This window comes from Scyliorhinus torazame, chromosome 20, assembly GCF_047496885.1.
Source record: "Scyliorhinus torazame isolate Kashiwa2021f chromosome 20, sScyTor2.1, whole genome shotgun sequence".
NCBI classification, from domain to species: Eukaryota; Metazoa; Chordata; class Chondrichthyes; order Carcharhiniformes; family Scyliorhinidae; genus Scyliorhinus; species Scyliorhinus torazame.
The window spans coordinates 141,100,844-141,118,402 of record NC_092726.1 but is presented as its reverse complement, the minus strand read 5'-3'; positions in this window follow the sequence as shown (position 1 = coordinate 141,118,402).

Sequence of the window (17,559 nt, the reverse complement as noted above, 5' to 3'; positions counted from 1 at the left end):
CAGTGTTTCTGTAAATTGTTCTCTGCTGTCAACAATGTCTGAGTAATCAGTGGACTACACTAAACAGTGTATATGTAAACTGTACACTGCTGTAAACAGAGTCTACATAAACAGGGCCCTGCAGTACACAGGGTGAAAGCAAACCGTACACTAGTGTAAACAGAGCCTGTGTAAACAGAGCCTTACAGGAAGCAGTGTTTACGTAAACTGTACATTACTCTAAACGGAGTCTGTGCAAACAATGCCCTACAGTAAACAGTGCTTATGTAAAATGTACACTGCTGTAAACAAAGTATATGTACACAGTGCACTAAAGTAAACAAAATTTAAGCTGTGCCCTACAGTAACAGACACTATGTAAACAGTGCCCAACAGCAAACAGGGTGAAAGTAAACCACACACTTCTGTAAACAGGGTCTATGTACACAGTGTCCTACAGTAAACAGTGTTTCTGTAAATCGTACTCTGCTGTAAACAGAGTCTATGTAAACAGTGCCCTACAGTAGTCATCGTAACAGTGCGCTACAGTAACCAATGTTTATGTAAACCGTACACTACTGCAAACAATCTTTGTACATGTGCCCTGTAGTTAATATAGTCTATTTAAACTGTGTCCTGCATTAAACAGTATACTTAAACCGGACATTCCTGCAAATGGAGGCAATGGAAACAGTGCCGTACAGTAAATAGTCTTATTGTAATCTGTACACTGCTGTAAATAGTCTCTGTAGACAGTGGCCTCCAGTTAGCAGTGTTTATGTAAACCGTACACTACTGTAAACAGAGTCTATGTAAATATAGCACTACAGTAAACAGTGTTTATATAAACGGTATACACTGGCAACAGACTATATAAACAGTGCCCTGCTGTAAACAGGCTATATAAACAGTGCCGGATAGTTAACAGTCTTTCTGTAAACCGTACACTGCTGTAAATAGTCTATGTAAACAGTGTCCTGCTGTAAACAGTGTTAATGTAAACCGTACACTGTTGTAAACAGTCTATGTAAATAGTGCCTAAAGTAAACATAGTCAATTTAAACAGTGCCCTACAGTAACCAATATTTAAACCGGACATTGCTGTAAACAGAGTCTACGTGAACTGGACCTGCAGTAAACAGTGTTTATGTGAACCCTACACTGTTGTAAACATAGTCTATGTAAGCAGCGCACTACAGTAAACAGTGTTTATCTGAACCGCACCCTGCTGTAAAAAGAGTCTGTGTTATCAGTGCCATACAAGATTGCTGACCATACAACTGTAGTGGGTAGGATCTCGAACAGCGATGAGTCAGAATACTGGACGGAGATAGAGAACCCAGTGGTGTGGTTGAACGACAATAATCCCACCCTCAATGCCAGCAAAACTGAAGAGCTGGTCATTGACTTCAGGAAGTGAAGTATTTTATACAACCCTCTCTGCATCAACGAAGCCGTGGTGGAGATGGTTTACAGCTTCAAATTATTAGGTGTGCACATACAGATCATATGTCCTTGGTTGACGCTCGGACCAAGAAAGCACTGCAGCGCCTATACGTCCTCAGGAAACTAAGAGAATTCGGCATGTCCACACTGACTCTTACCGATTTTAGTAGATGCACCATAGAAAGCATCCTATCTAGCTGCATCACAGCCTGGTATATCACCCACTCGGCCTAAGAACGTAATAAACTATAAACAGTCGTGAACACATCCATTCCATCACAAAAACCCGCCTGCCGTCCATTTTCTCTGTCTCCACCTACCGCTGCCTTGGGAAAGCGGGCAGCAGAAACAAAGACCCCTAACACCCGGTAGACTCTCTCTTCCAACCTCTTCCATCGGGCAGGAGGTACGAAAGTCTGATAACACGCACGAACAGACTCAAAAATAGCTTCTTCCCCGCTGTTACCAGACTCCGAAACGAACCTCTTATGGACTGGTCTGATCTATTCGCACGCTTCTCTACTGCGTAGTACTACACCTGTATGCTTCACCCGACGCCAGTGTCTAAGCATTTACCTGGTGTATTTTATGTTTACTTTTCATTTCCGGAATAATCTGTGTGAACTGTACGTCGAACAATGCTGGTCACTATACCTCGGGACACGTGACATTAAACCATTCCAATCCAATCCAGCTCTGCCCAATAACCTAAAGCCTAGGTTCCAGGATGTGCGCGACTGCTGCAGTCTTGGAGAAAGAAAAATCTTAGGCTGAAAGACAACAAAGATTTTAGGACCAGAGCTGCAATTCGGCATTGTAAAAGCTTGGGCGAATGCAATTCTGTTTGGATTAAGGAGATTCCATGTGGAGTTGCTTAACACACTTTGTCAATTGTTCACCACTTAAATGGAGGAAATGTGCATTAAGAATACTTTCTTGATGGATTATCTCATTTTTTAATATAAGAAGAGGATGTTTACTCAAGCAAATTGATGAATCCATTCTGTGTTTTTCACGTGACACACTGTACCCCATAACTGCAAGAACACTCAAGACGTTCTGCACCATCCAGGACCAAGCATCCCGGTTGATTGCGCTCACTTCCAGAAGCACTGACTCCCTCCACCGCGGACGCACAGTAGCAGCGCTGCACCCCAACCCAAAATACTCTGCGGTAACTCATTAAGGTTCCTGAGCCAGCACCTTGCAAATCCACAACCACTATCCTCTGGAAGGACAACAAAAGGCCGTAGGTGGTGGTCTTCCCTCAAGTCACACACAACTCCCACTTGAAATCATAGACTCGTTCCTTGACGGCACCGGGAAACATTCCTGAAACTCCCTCCCTAAAAGTACGTTGGGTGCACCTGCACCTCATGGATTGCAGCGGTTCAAGAAGGCACCTCCTTCTCGAGAAGAACTAGAGATGGGATTTAAATACTGCCCGAACCAGCAACTCGCAAATCCCATAAAAATGATCCCTTTAATGCTTTGAATTTCTGGGAGCTGGTTTAGCACAGTGGGCTAATCAGCTGGCTTCGAATGCAGAACAATGTCAGCGGCGCGGCTTCAATTCTGGAACCGGCCTCCTCCAACAGGCGCCGGAATGTGACAACTAGGCGTTTTTCACAGGAACTTCATTGAAGCCTCCTTGTGACAATAAGCGATTGCTATTATTATTCTGAACTGTTCTCAATTCTTCCGGTGGAGTGCATCATGTTACTTCTGCTTCAGAGGAACCTGGATCTAAAGTACTTCTAACAACAGCACTCCTGGTACACAGAAACAATGTGCTTGATGCAGTAAAGTGGAAGGGTGTGGGGTGCAATCTAACCTGGCTTCAAACGCTCTCCCCCTTTCTCTCTTTAACACTCTCCTTCGTTCTGTTTCTGTTTCTGTTTTCTTTCTCTTGGTATCAGGTGAAGGTTTGATTTGCTGCAGTTCTCCTGAGCAGAATATTCTTCGACACCTTTTTCCAGTCAGGCACATTCGGTGACTGTGTTTCTTTTTGGAACCACTGCAATCACGAATTGTACTTGGAATTTCACAACACTGAAGGAGGATATTTGCTCCATCATTACTGTGTCTGTGCCCATCATTACTGTGATACAGACACATGGTTAGGACATTGAATACAGGAGTTCGGACGTCTTGTTGAAGTTTTAAACGACATTAGTAAGGTCACACTTGGAATGCGGTGTATAGTTCTATTATAGAAACCATATTATTAAACCAGGAAAAGTGCAGAAAAAATTTGCAAGGGTGCTATCGGTACGTAATAGTTTGAGTTGTCAGGAAAGACTGGATCGAATGGCACATTTCCCCCGAGGATCTTTGGAGGTTTAGGGGTGAACTTATAGAGGTCTATAAAATAATGAAGGGCATAGATAAGGTCCATAGACAACACTTTTCTCCCATAAGTAGGGAGTCGACAACTAGAGGGAATAGGTTAAAGGTGAGACGGGAGAGATACAAATGTGTACAGACGGCATTTTTTACACACTGAAGGCGTTGAGTGTTTGGAACGATCTGTAATTGGTAGTAATCGAGGCGGTTACAATTTTGCTTTTTAAAAAGCGTTTTGGTAGTTATATGGGTAAGATGAGTACAGCGGGATATGGGCGAAATGAGGGCAATTGGGACAGGCTTACTGGTAAAAACTCAGCGACATTTGCAAGTTGAACCTACGGACCTGTTTCTATGCTGCAAACCTGTATGACTCTATCCCACCTTCCATCCCTGGAATGCAGCAGATTCGAGCACACCCTCTGTCTGTCCAGATCAGATTGAAATGTTGCTGTCGGTGTCTCCATCCATTATTTTTATGGATAATGATCTTTAAGGGAATGAAAGGATCTGAGGAACAGGCAGGAAATGACATTGAGGCAGAAGCTCAGCTATGATCAAATTGAATGGTGGAAGAGGAGTCAGTGGCCATGCAGTCTCCCCATGTTGTCATTGGTTATCAGTTCCAGTTGTCACATTACTTGCTGATGGATATGGCTGCAAGATGAGATTTCTAAGTTACCTCCAAGAGTTCTTTCTATATTCATGGATACAGTTCATTTAGAGCCACATTATGCGGACCTAACTTAATTTTAGATGTGTCGAACGGATCTCACATCTTCACCTTTTATATCCAATAACGCAGCCTCAGCGTATCCCAGCATCCCGAACGGGGAACTACTAACCGATTCCCACAGCCAGTGGTTCTGATCTGGTCTGCACGGCCTGGGATTTCGGTGGAGGCACACACAACAGTGGTTTCAAAAGGGAATGTGAGTGACAAGAATCAAATGTATCCCTCTGGGGAGAGGCGGTTGAATGAGATTGAATGATCTGCTAATCCATATTGCCGCTGAGGTCAAACGGAATGAATGTCCTCCGTCGCCACGTCACGCACTTTTAAGTTGTTTGGTGTCGCCTGGCTGTGATATGGTAGGGACCAGCACCTGGAGATTCCCCTCAATGTTACCCACCGCGTGAGTATGATCACGGTAATGAGACCATAAGACCATAAGACATAGGAGCAGAATTAGGACACTCGGCCCTTCGAGTCTGCTCCGCCCTTCAATCATGGCTGATATTTTTCTCATCCCCATTCTCCTGCCTTCTCCCCATAACGCCTGATCCCCTTATTGATCAAGAACCTACCTATCTCTGCCTTAAAGACACTCAGTGAGTTGGCCTCCACAGCCTTCTGCAGCAAAGAGTACTACAGATTCACCACCCTCTGGCAGACAAAAATCCTCCTGATCTATGTTTTAATGGATCGTCCCTTCAAGCTGAGATGGTGTCCTCTGGTTCTAGTTTTTCCTACAAGTGGAAACATCCTCTCCACATCCACTCTATCTAGTCCTCGCAGTATCTTGTACGTTTCAATCCTTCTAAACTCCAACGAGTAAAGACCCAGAGTCCTCAGACATTCCTCATACAACAAGTTATTCATTCCAGGGATCATTCTTGTGAACCTCCTCTGGACCCTTTCCAAGGCCAGTTCATCCTTCCCTAGATATGCCCAAGTCTGCTCACAGTACTCGAAATGGGGCCTTATACAGCCTCAGAAGTACATCCCTGGTCTTATTCTAGCCCTGTTGACATGAATGTTAACATTGCATTTGCCTTCTTAACTGTATTTCAAACTTTTATTCTGGGGACCATTTTTAGCAAACGACCAAGCTTCGGGGCCCCCACGCTGGCCGATCTTCGTTACCCACCATTTTTGTTTACCATTAATTCGAGAGCTGAGCCTGCTTGGTCCTCATAGTCTCACTCCAAGCAGGTTTACAGGGGGAGAGGGCTATGTACATATCGGGTGCAGGATTCAGCCGGGTCTTTTGTACCGTCTTCATCTTAGTGAGGACGGAAAATCCAACCTCGTACACGGAGGTCGTTGTGAAGGGCAAAAGCAACAAAATGCTTGTTTTGCTCAGCTCCAGATACTCCTCGGAGACGCTGCTCCAAAATGCTGACAGTTTGATTGACTCGTGCCGTGTTTTTAATGCGCTGTCAAAACTGAGGCGCAGAAGATCAGTCAGCTTCATTTGGAATCAGTCTGCCAGCTCATCTACACTTTCCTTACTAATGCTGTTTTCTTTGATGTCCCGCGGCAGTGTGGGGGACATCTGGTGATTTTGGCTTTGCACTCGCAATTCCAAACTTTCAATGGGTTTTGGAAAGCTGCGATATCTTCACAGAGCCGAAAGCAATCACCATCCTTCTCTTGCTATTTGAGGTTCAGTTCATTTAGAATTGAAAAGATGATAGTTAGCCTCCAAATTTCATCAGCAATCGAATCAGCAGAGAGGACAATTTCTCCAGGAGGAAAGTGTGGAATTCGGACCTCAGTTCGTAAACTCTGAATATCTCCCTTGTTCAGTGATCATTACAGTAACTCTTCAAGCGGATGATGTCAACCGTCATTGGGATTGACTGGTCACTGTATCGATTCAATGCTTTAATGTAGTTTTAATGGTCAGCAAAACACTTTCAGCCACCCTTCGAGGGCGACGATGTGGTGAATTCCCATGGATCTCATTATATCCCTTGCCAAACGTTCAGTTCAGTGCATGGTGAGACCATGAGGGGTATAGACTCTGTCCAGATCACTTGAGTAATGTTTAGGGCTGCCAAAAAGATCGAGATAATAGCCGTGTTCATCATCAGTGATCACCGCGCCTTAAGCCGCCGCCATCCGCGGTCGCACTTTGACCCCAGGTTCAGGTCCCAACACTCCGGGCCGCATGAGCACTGATGAACGGCTGGCCCCCGTGACCCTCCCGACACACGACCGCGACCCACCTGCTTGTTGCCACCTCCACTTCGAAAATGCCTGCTTTATATACATTGTATCCGTGCCGGAATCCAGCGTCAGCTTTCGCTCACTGGCTACTTCACAGCGTTAACTTAATTGTAAGTTCAAACCTGTCTCACCATAAGCGCTGTCTGACGTTTTAAATATTTCCAAAACATATGTTTTGCACCGATAAAAAGCAGACCCAGATTTCTAAAGTAGAAGTAGGTGTATTATATAGAGGTCGCACTACAATTATTTTTTAATGCGGCTTGTAGCACGTGTTTACTTTCTGGTTCTCACTGAGGAAACCCAAGTTCGATTCCAGCTCTGTACAATAACTGACGTATTACACTTTGTCAATTACTCACTACCTAAATGGAGGAAAGGAGCATTAACGATTATCTATTATACATTTTTGACATTTTGGAACAAGATATTTAACGCAGGAGAATTATTTAATCCATTTTTACCACGTGAACCTCTGTTCTCCATATCTCCAAAAAGACTCAGGTAGTTCGAAGGCATCCAGGACCAAGCAGTGGGTGTTATTGCTCCTCCTGCCACAGCAGTCAATTCCCCCGCCACAGCCATCCCAAAATGCACCGCAATAACTCAACAAAGTTCCTCAGGCAATTTGTCCTTAGACAGCACCTTCCAGACCTATGACCACTGTCATTTTGAAGGAGCAGACAAACCCCTACTTCGGAAAATCACCAACTGGAATTTCCCTCCAAATCACTCACCACTCCCACTTGGAACCTTATAAACGTTCCTTCACGGTAACGGGGAAAAATATTTTAGCTTCCTCCCTAAGAGCACGCTGGGTGAACCCAAAAATCATGGTCTGCAACGAGTCAAGAAAGCAGCTCACCTTCTGAAGGGCAACTCAGGATGGATAATAAATTCTGTCCTAACCAGCAACTCTCACATCCAGTAAAAGTGATATTTTTAATGCAATGGTGCGTTAAATTTCTGGGGCCTGGGATGAACTGTTCTCCGTTCTTAAAAAATAAACATCGATTACCCAATTCATTTTTTCCAATTAAGGGGCAATTTAGAGCGGCCAAACCACCGACACTGCACGTCATTGGGTTGTGGGGGGAAACCCACGCAAAAACGGGAAGAATGCGCAAACTCCACACGGACGGTGACGCGGAGCCGGGATCGAAACTGTGAACTCGGCGCCTTCCGGCAGCAGTGCTAACCACTGCGCGAACGTGCTGCCGCTGTTTTTTATTTCTAACGGTGGAATGAATCATATAACTTCTACCTCAGGGCAAACTGGACCTCAGGTATTTCCAACAGCATGTCTCCTGGAAGACAGAAACAATGTGCTTGCTGCAGTCAGGTGGAACTGAGTGGTGTGCAATCTGCTCTAGCGTTAAACGGTCTCGTCCCCTTTCTCTCTTTACCACCCTCCTTTATTTTGTTTCTGTTTTGTTTCTATTGGTATCGGGTGAAGATGTGATTTGCTGTGGGTCTCTTGACGAAGATATTCGTCGGCACCTTTTTCCAGTCAGACAGATTCTGCGACTTTGTTGCTTTTTGGACCCAGGGAAAAATGATGAATAATTGGAAATTCACAACACTGAAGGAGGCTCTTTGTTCCCCAATTACTGTGTCTGCCCATTATTACTATTATACATATACATGGTCAGATAATTCAGCACAAGTGTTGGGATGTCTTGCTGAAGTTCTACAAGACTTTGGAAGGACACACTTGGAATATTGTGTACAGTTCTGGTAACCCTAACATAGAAAGGATATTATTAACCTAGAAGGAGGGCAGAAAAGATTTGCCGTGCTGCTACCGGATTTGATGGTTTGAGTTATAAGGAGCGGCTGTTTAGACTGGAACATTATTCTTGGAGCCTAGGGGTGATCTTGACGATGGCTATAAGATAATGGTTCGGGTAGATTGTCCCAAAGGTAGTATCCAAAACTAGAGGGCATAGGTTTAAGGTGAGAGGGGAGAGATACAAAACCGTCCAGATGAACAATTGTTTCACCCAGAGGGTGGTGAGTGTCTGGAACGAGCTGGCGGAGGCAGTAGGAGAAGCGTCTACAATTCTGCCTTTTAAAAAGCATTTAGATAGTTATATGTAGAAGATGGGTATGGAGGAATATGACCAATTGTGGGCAATTGGACAGGCTTTGTGTAGTAAAAACTGGGCGACATGGATAAGTTAGGCCGAAGGGCCTATCTCCATGCTGTAAACTTCTATGACTCGATGACCTGTCCCACCTTCCAGCTCTGTTTCGCTGCAGATACGTGTGTGTTGCATAAATAAAAGCAGCAGCACATTTATAATTCGAAGAAGGTGTATTTTGGTCAGAGGTTGCATTAATCTGTTTTAAAAGAGTCTTGTGCCACCTATTCACTTCCTGACCTCACACTGCGGAAAGCCAAGTTCGACTCCAGCTCTGTACAATAGTTGACCCATCACACTTTGTCAAATACTCACAACTTAAATGGAGAAATAGAGCTTTAACGATGATCTATTATAGATTCTTTGAAATTTCGGAACAAGATTTGTTACGCAGGCGAATTGATTAATCCATTTCTTTCCACGTGAAACGCTGCTCCCCAGATCTCCAAGAACACTCAGGGAGTTGGAAAGCTTCCAGGACCAAGCAGTGCGTTTTGATTGCTCCTCCTGCCACAGCATTCAATCCCTCCGCCACAGCCATCCCAAAATGCACTGCAATAACTTAACAAAGTCCCTCGGGCAGTTGTTCCTCAGGCAGCACCTCCAGACCTCCGACTACTATCATTTTGAGGAACTCGACAAGCCCCTACTTGGGACAATCACCAACTGGAATGTTCCCTCCAAATCACTCACCACTCCCCCTTGGAACCAGATAAACATTCCTGCAGGTTAACGGAAAAAATCATTTGGCTTCCTCCCTAAAAGCACTTTGGGTGTACCCAAACTTCAGGGCCAGCAACGATTCAAGAAAGCAGCTCACCACCACCTTCTGAAGGGCAACTAGGGAAAGGCAATAAATTATGTCCTAACCAGCAACTCTCACATCCAGTGAAAGTGATTTTTTTAATGCATTGGTGCTTTGAATTCCTGGGGCCTGGGATGAACTGTTCTCCATTCTTAAAAATGCACCGCAATAACTCAACAAAGTGCTTCGGGAAATTGTTCCTCAGGCAGCACCTCCAGGCCTCCGACTACTATCATTTTGAGGAACTCGACAAGCCCCTACTTGGGACAATCACCAAGTGGAATTTTCCTCCAAATCACTCACCACTCCCACTTGGAACCAGATAAACGTTCCTTCACGGTAAAAGGGGGAAAAATTATTTATCTTTCTCCATAAAGGCACGTTGGGTGTACCCAAACCTCAACGGCCTGCATCGGTTCAAGAAAGCAGCTCACCACCACGTTCTGAAGGGCAACTAGGGATGCGCAATTAATTATGTCCAAACCAGAAACTCTCACATCCAGTATAAGTGATCTGTTTAATGCATTGTTGCTTTGAATTCCTGGGGCCTGGGATGAACTGTTCTCCATTCTTGAAACAAAAGTATTGTGTACCCAATTCATTTTTTCCAATTAAGGCGCAATTTGGCGTGACTAATCTACCTACTCTGCACATCATTGGGTTGTGGAGAAATAACCCACGCAAACCCTGGCAGAATGTGCAAACTCCACACAAAGGGTGACGCAGAGCCGGGATCGATCCTGAGAACACGACGCGGTGTTTATCATTCTAACGAGAATGAATCACGTAACTTCTGCTTCAGAGGAACCTGGATCAAAGTTATTTCTAACAGCATGAATCCTGGAAGAATGAAAAAACGTGCTTGCTGCAGTAAGGTGGAAGGGAGTGGTGTGCAATATATTCCAGCAGTAAACGTTCTCTCCCCCTTTATCTCTTTACCATTCTCCTTTATTCTGTTTCTGTTTTGTTTCTATTGGTGTCGGGTGAAGATTTGATTTGCCGTGGGTCCCTTGAGCAAGACATTCTTCGTCATCTTATTCCAGTCAGACACATTCTGCAACATTTTTTGCTTTTTGCACGACTGTAAACATGATGAATAATTGTACATTCATAACACAGACGGAGGCTCTTTGTTCCCCAATTACTGTGTCTGTGCCAATTGTTACTGTTATACAGATACATGGCCAGATAATTGAATACAGGAGGTGGGACGTCTTGCTGAAGTTGTACAAGACATTGGGAAGGACACACTTGGAAAACCGTGTACAGTTCTGGTCACCGTAATATACAAAGAGGGCTGAAAAGATTTGCTCGGCTGCTTCCGGTCTTGAAAATTTGCGTTATAAGGAGCGGCTGGATAGACTGGAACATTTTCTTGGAGGCTAGCGATGATCTTGACAACGGCAATAAAATAATGAGGGGCATAGATGAGGTAGATTTTCGCAAAGGCACTGGAATCCAAAACTAGAGGGCATAGGTTTAAGTTGAATGAGGAGAGAAACAAAAGGGTCCAGAGGAACAATTGTTTCACACAGAGGGTGGTGAGTGTCGGGAACGAGCTGGCAGAGGCAGTAGGAGAGGCGTCTACCATTCTGCCTTTTAAAAAGCATTTAGATAGTTATATGGAGAAGGTGGGTATAGAGGAATATGACCAAATGTGGGCAATTGGACAGGCTTTGTGTAGTAAAAACTGGGCGGCATGGACAAGTTAGGCCGAAGGGCCTATTTCCATGCCAACAGCAATCAAATGCATGCCTCTGGGGAAAGGTCGGTCGAGTGCGATTGAATGATCTGCTAATCTAAAGAGCCGCTGAGGTTAAACGGAATGAATGTCCTCTGTCGGTACTTCACGCACTTTTAAGTTTTTGTTCACGTCTGGCTGTGAGGTGATGTGCAGCAACACCTGGAGTTTCGCCTCAGTGTTGCCCACCATGGCGAATGTGATCACGGTCATCCTTTATATACAATGTGTCCATGCGTGACGTCAGCGTCAGCTTGAGCTCACTGGTTACTTCACAGCATTAACTTAATTGTAAGTTCGAACTTGTCTCACCGTGGGCGCTGCCTGGCGTTTTTAATATTTCCAAAACATGTGTTGCATAAATAAAAGCAGCAGCACATTTATAATTGGCAGTGGGTGTATTTTGTTACAGGCTGCATTGATCTGTTTAAAAAGCAGCTTATGCCACGTGTTTACTTTCTGGACTCGCGCTGCGGAAACCCTAGTTCGATTCCAGCTTTGTACAATAAATGACCGATCACACTTTGTCAATTACTCACTATATAAATGGAGGAAAAGAGCATTAACGATTATCTATTATACATTTTTTGAAATTTCGGAACAAGATTGTTTCCGCAGGCAAATTAATTCATCCATTTTTTTCTACGTGAAACGCTGTTCCCCTGATCTCCAAGAACACTCAGGGTGTTTGAAAGCATCCAGCACCAAGCAGTGCGCTTGATTGCTCATCCTGCCACAGCATTCAATCCCTCCGCCACAGCCATCCCAAAATGCACTGCAATAACTCAACAAAGTTCCTCAGGCAATTGTTCCTTCGGCAGTACCTTCCAGACCTACGACCACTGTTATTTTGAAGAACTAGACAAGCCCCTACTTGGGAAAATCACCAACTGCAATTCCCCGACAAACCACTCACCACTCCCACTTGGAACCATATAAACGTTCCTTCAGGGTAACGGGGGGAAACACATCATGTAGCTTCCTCCCTTAAAGCACGTGGGTGCACCCAAACCTCACGGCCTGCAACAATTCAAGGAGGCAGATAACCACCACCTTCTAAAGGGCAACTAGGGATGGGCAATAAATTCTGTCCCAACCAGCAACTCTCACATCCAGTAAAAGTGATGTTTTTAATGGATTGGTGCTTTGAATTTCTGGAGCCTGGGAATGAACTGTTCTCCAATATTCAAAAATAAATATACAGTACCCAATTCCTTTTTTCCAATTAAAGGGCAATTTCGTGTGTCCAATCCACCTATCCTGCAGATCTTTGGTTGTGGGGCGAAACCCACGCAAAAACGGGGAGAATGTGCAAACTCCACACGGACAGTGACCCAGAGCCGGAATCGAACCTAAGAACTCAGCGCCGTGAAACAGCAGGGTTAACCACTGGGCCATCCTGCTCTCCTTATTTGTCATTCTAACGGTGGAATTAATCACGTGCAAACGTGATTTAACTGTTTAAAAAAGGAGGGAGGCAGAAAGCGGGTAATTATAGGCCAGTGAGCATAACTTCGGTAGTAGGGAAGATGCTGGAATCCATCATCAAGGAAGAAATAGCGAGGCGGCTGGATGTAAATTGTCCCATTGGGCAGACGCAGCATGGGTTCATAAAGGGCAGGTCTTGCCTCACTAATTTAGTGAAATCTTTTGAGGACATTACCAGTGCGTAGATAACGGGGCCAATGGATGAGGTATATCTGGATTTCTAGAAAGCCTTTGACAAGGTGCCACACAAAAGGTTGCTGCATAAGATAAAGATGCATGGCATTAAGGGGAAAATAGTAGCATGGATAGAGGATTGGTCAATTAATAGAAAGCAAAGAGTGGGGATTAATGGATGTTTCTCTGGTTGGCAATCTGTAGCTAGTGGTGTCCCTCAGGGATCAGTTTTGTGCCCATAACTGATCACAATTTACATAGATGATTTGGAGTTGGGGACCAAGGGCAATATGTCTAAGTTTGCAGACGACACTAAGATAAGTGGGAAAGCAAAAAGTGCAGAGGAGACTGGACGTCTGCAGAGGGATTTGGATAGGCTGGGTGAATGGGGTAGTGTCTGGCAGATGGAATACAAAGTTGACAAATGTGAGGTAATCCATTTTGGTAGGAATAACAGCAAAAGGAATTATTATTTAAATGATAAAATATTAAAACATGCTGCTGTGCAGCGAGACCTGGGTGTGCTAGTGCATGAGTCGCAAAAAGTTGGCTGACAGGTGCAACAGATGATTAAGAAGGCAGATGGAATGTTGACCTTCATTGCTAGAGTTATGGAGTTTAAGCTTCAATTGTATAGGGTGATAGTGAGGCCATACCTGGAGTATTGTGTACAGTGTTGGCCTCCTTACTTGAGAAAGGACCTACTGGCACTGGAGGGTGTGCAGAGGAGATTCACTAGGTTAATCCCAGAGCTGAAGGGGTTGGATTACGAGGAGAGTTTGAGGAGACTGGGAATGTACTCGTTGGAATTTAGAAGGATAAGGGGGGGATCTTATAGAAACATATAAATTTATGAAGGGAATAGATAGGATAGATGCGGGCAGGTTGTTTCCACTGGCGGGTGAAAGCAGAACTAGGGGGCATAGCCTCAAAAATATGGGGAAGTAGATTTAGGACTGAGTTTAGGATGAACTTCTTCACCCAAAGGGTTGTGAATCTATGGAATTCCTTGCAAAGTGGGGCAGTAGAGGCTCCTTCATTAAATGTTTTTAAGATAAAGATAGATAGTTTTTTGAAGAAACAAGGGATTAAGGGTTATGGTGTTCGGGCCGGAAAGTGGAGCTGGGTCCACAAAAGATCAGACATGATCTAATTGAATGGTGGAGCAGGCTCGAGGAGCCAGATGGCCTACTTCTGCTCCGAGTTCTTATGTTCTTATGTAACCTCTGCTTCAGAGAAAGTCAATCTAATGTATTTCTAACAGCATGAATCCTTGAAGATAGAAACTATGTGGTGGAAGGGAGTGGTGTGCGATATACTCCAGCATTAAACGCCCTCTCCCCCTTTCTCTCTTTACCATTCTCCTTTATTCTGTTTCTGTTTTGTTTCTATTAATATCGGGTGAAGATTTGATTAGCTGTGGGTCTGTAGAAGAGCAAGACATTCTTCTACATTTTTTCCAGTCAGCCACATTCTGCGACTGCGTTGCTTTTTGCAACCACAGCAAACATGATGAATAATTGGAAATTCCTAACACTGAAGGAGTCTCCTTGTTCCACAATTACTGCTTCTGTGCCCATTATTGCTATTCTACAGATACATGGTCAGATTATTGAAGACAGGATTTGGGACGTCTTACTGAAGTTCTTCAGGACAGTTTGAAGGACACACTTCGAATATTGTGAACAGTTCTCGTAACCTTAAGATAGAAAGGATATGATTAACCTAGAAAGAGATCAGAAAAGATTTGCTCGGCTGCTACCGGACTTGATGTTTTGAGTTAAACGGAGCGGTTGGATAGACTGGAACATGTTTCTTGGAGGCTAGGGGTGATCTTGACGTCGGCTATAAAATAATGAGGGGCATAGATGAAGTAGATTATCCCAAGGTTAGTGGAATTCAAAACTAGAGGGCATAGGTTTAACGTGAGAGAGGAGAGATTCAAAAGGATCCAGAGGAACCATTGTTTCACACAGAGGGTGGTGAGTGTCTGGAACGAGCTGGCAGAGGCAGTAATAGAGGCGTCTACAATTCTACCTTTAAAAAGCATTTACATAGATACATGGAGAAGATGGGTATAGAGGAATATGACCAAATGTGGGCAATTGGACAGGCTTTGTGTAGTAAAAACTGGGCGGAATGGACAAGTTACGCCGAAGGGCCTATTTCCATGCTGTAAACGTCGATGACCCTATGACCTGTCCCACCTTCCAGATCTGTGTCGCTGCAGATTGGAGCACACCACACAATGTCCAAATCGGTTTGAAATTTTGCTGTGGATTCTGCCTCCATTTTTCTTATCGACAGTGAACTTTGAGGGAATGAAAGTATCTGAGGAACAGGCAGAAATTGACATTGAGGCAGAAGCTCTGCTGTGATCAAACTGAATGTTGGGGCAGGCGTGAGTAGCCCTGTTGTAATTTGCTATCCGTTCCAGTTGCCACAGCACGCGCAGCTCGTAGATGAATATAACTGTGAGATAAGATTTTTAAGTTACATCTTTGGAATAATGATTTCATAGTTCTGGGGCACAGTTCAATTATCTAGTCCGCACTGTCTGTGAGATTAGTGGAGGCAGATACAACTGTGGCTTTCAAATGTCAATGCCAGAAACGACAGGAATCAAATGGATGTCTTTGGGGAAAGGTCGGTCGAGTGGGATTGAATGAACGGCTAATCTAAAGAGCCGCTGAGGTTAAACTGAATGAATGTCCTTCGTCGGTAATTCATTAATTCATTCACTTTTAAGTATTTGGTCACGTCTGGCTGTGAGATGATGTGCACCAACACCTGGAGTTTCCCGTCAATGTTACCCACCAGGGCGTGTATGATTACGGTAATCCTTTATATACAATGTGCCCATGCTTGACACCGCTGTCAGCTTTAGCTCACTCGTTACTTCACAGCGTCAACTTAATTGCGAGTTCGGACCTGTCTCACCGTGGGCACTACTTGGCGTTTTTAATATTCCCAAAACATGTGTGTTGCATAAATAAATGCAGTAGCACATTTATAATTAGAAGTAGGTGTATTTTGTTTAGAGGTTGCATTGATCTGTTTTGAAAAGCGGCTTGTGCCACGTGTTTACTTTCTGATCTCACACTGCGGAAACACAAGTTCGATTCCAGCTCTGTACACTTTGAAGGTGGTTTGTGGAGGAGCTTTTGTCAAGTGACAGTTAACCCGAAACATTTCTTCAGTGTTTCCCTCCCTACCTCCTCCTCTAACCTAAAAAAAAGACAATCACTGTAAGGATCCCAGCCGAGTAAAGATCAAGAGGGAGACTCGAGGGCAGGTAGAAGTGGAAAGAAGTAGAACTGTGGCGTCAAAGCCTGCAGTGAAAGAGCGCGAAGAGAGCGGCGGGGGACACAGTGAAAGCGCGCGAGGAGAGCGGCGGGGATTCAGGGAAAGAGGTCGAGGAGAGCTGCGGGGACACACGATAAAAGAGCGCGAGGAGAGCGGCGGGGACGCAGTGAAAGAGCGCGAGGAGAGGCGCGGGGACACAGGATAAAAGGGCGCGGGGAGAGCGGCGGGGACAAGGATAAAAGAGCGCGAGGAGAGCGGCGGGTACACAGGATGAAAGGGCGCGAGGAGAGACGCAGGGAGAGAGGATAAAAGAGCGCGAGGAGAGCGGCGGGGACACAGCTGCCGGAGAAGCGGCCTTCAGATTTACGGCTGGAGCAGTGGCCAGGGGTCTGTCGGGAAGTTAATTTTTCCTCTTTCAAAACTTTAATAACTTACCTTGAAGAGAGACTTCACAGCAAAGCAGTGACTTGATTGGCTGGGAAGGAAAGTGCTCCAATTAGCAGTAGCTGGGAGAAATGTAACTCTTCGTGTGTTGGTAAGTGTGGAAGGGAAGTTAATGAGTTACGAATTTAGAAGCATGCTGGGAATATTAACTATATTTTAACACTGCTTTTGAGCGAAAATAAGGAGGTCAATCAATGTAAACGAAATACTGCTTAGTATGTGGTACTGGCCTTATTATGATAATAAGTTGTTCTTCCGAAGGACAAAAAATTGCGGACTCGGATTGTTTTTAAACCAAGAGCAAAACATTCATGTTTCCTCTTGCGTATGTTCCCAAGCTTTATCTCTTCAAAGTTGTTTATTTCAACCTATAAATATAATGGTTTTTGACGGCAGAACTCAGAGTGCAGTGCCTTGGCTTTGCAGCTGAAACACTCTCTCTCCACAAGTATATTTGTGTAAATAAATTTCCTTAAATCGAACCTCGAGGAATTTGTCTTCATTATGATTTTCACGACAAATTGGCGCAGTCGGTGCAGTTTCCCTAATTTAACGGGGCGTGAACCCCGAAACTAATCTCTAAACAGGACTCTCTCAGCTGAAAAGGAGAGAGCTATAGCGCGAACCGAGCTGAAAGGGGGGTCTGCGGCTCGGCAGCCTTAATTACTGGCCAGTGACTCATGCTCGGAGAGCTAGCTTAGTTCATAAATTAATGATAGCTGCATGGGAA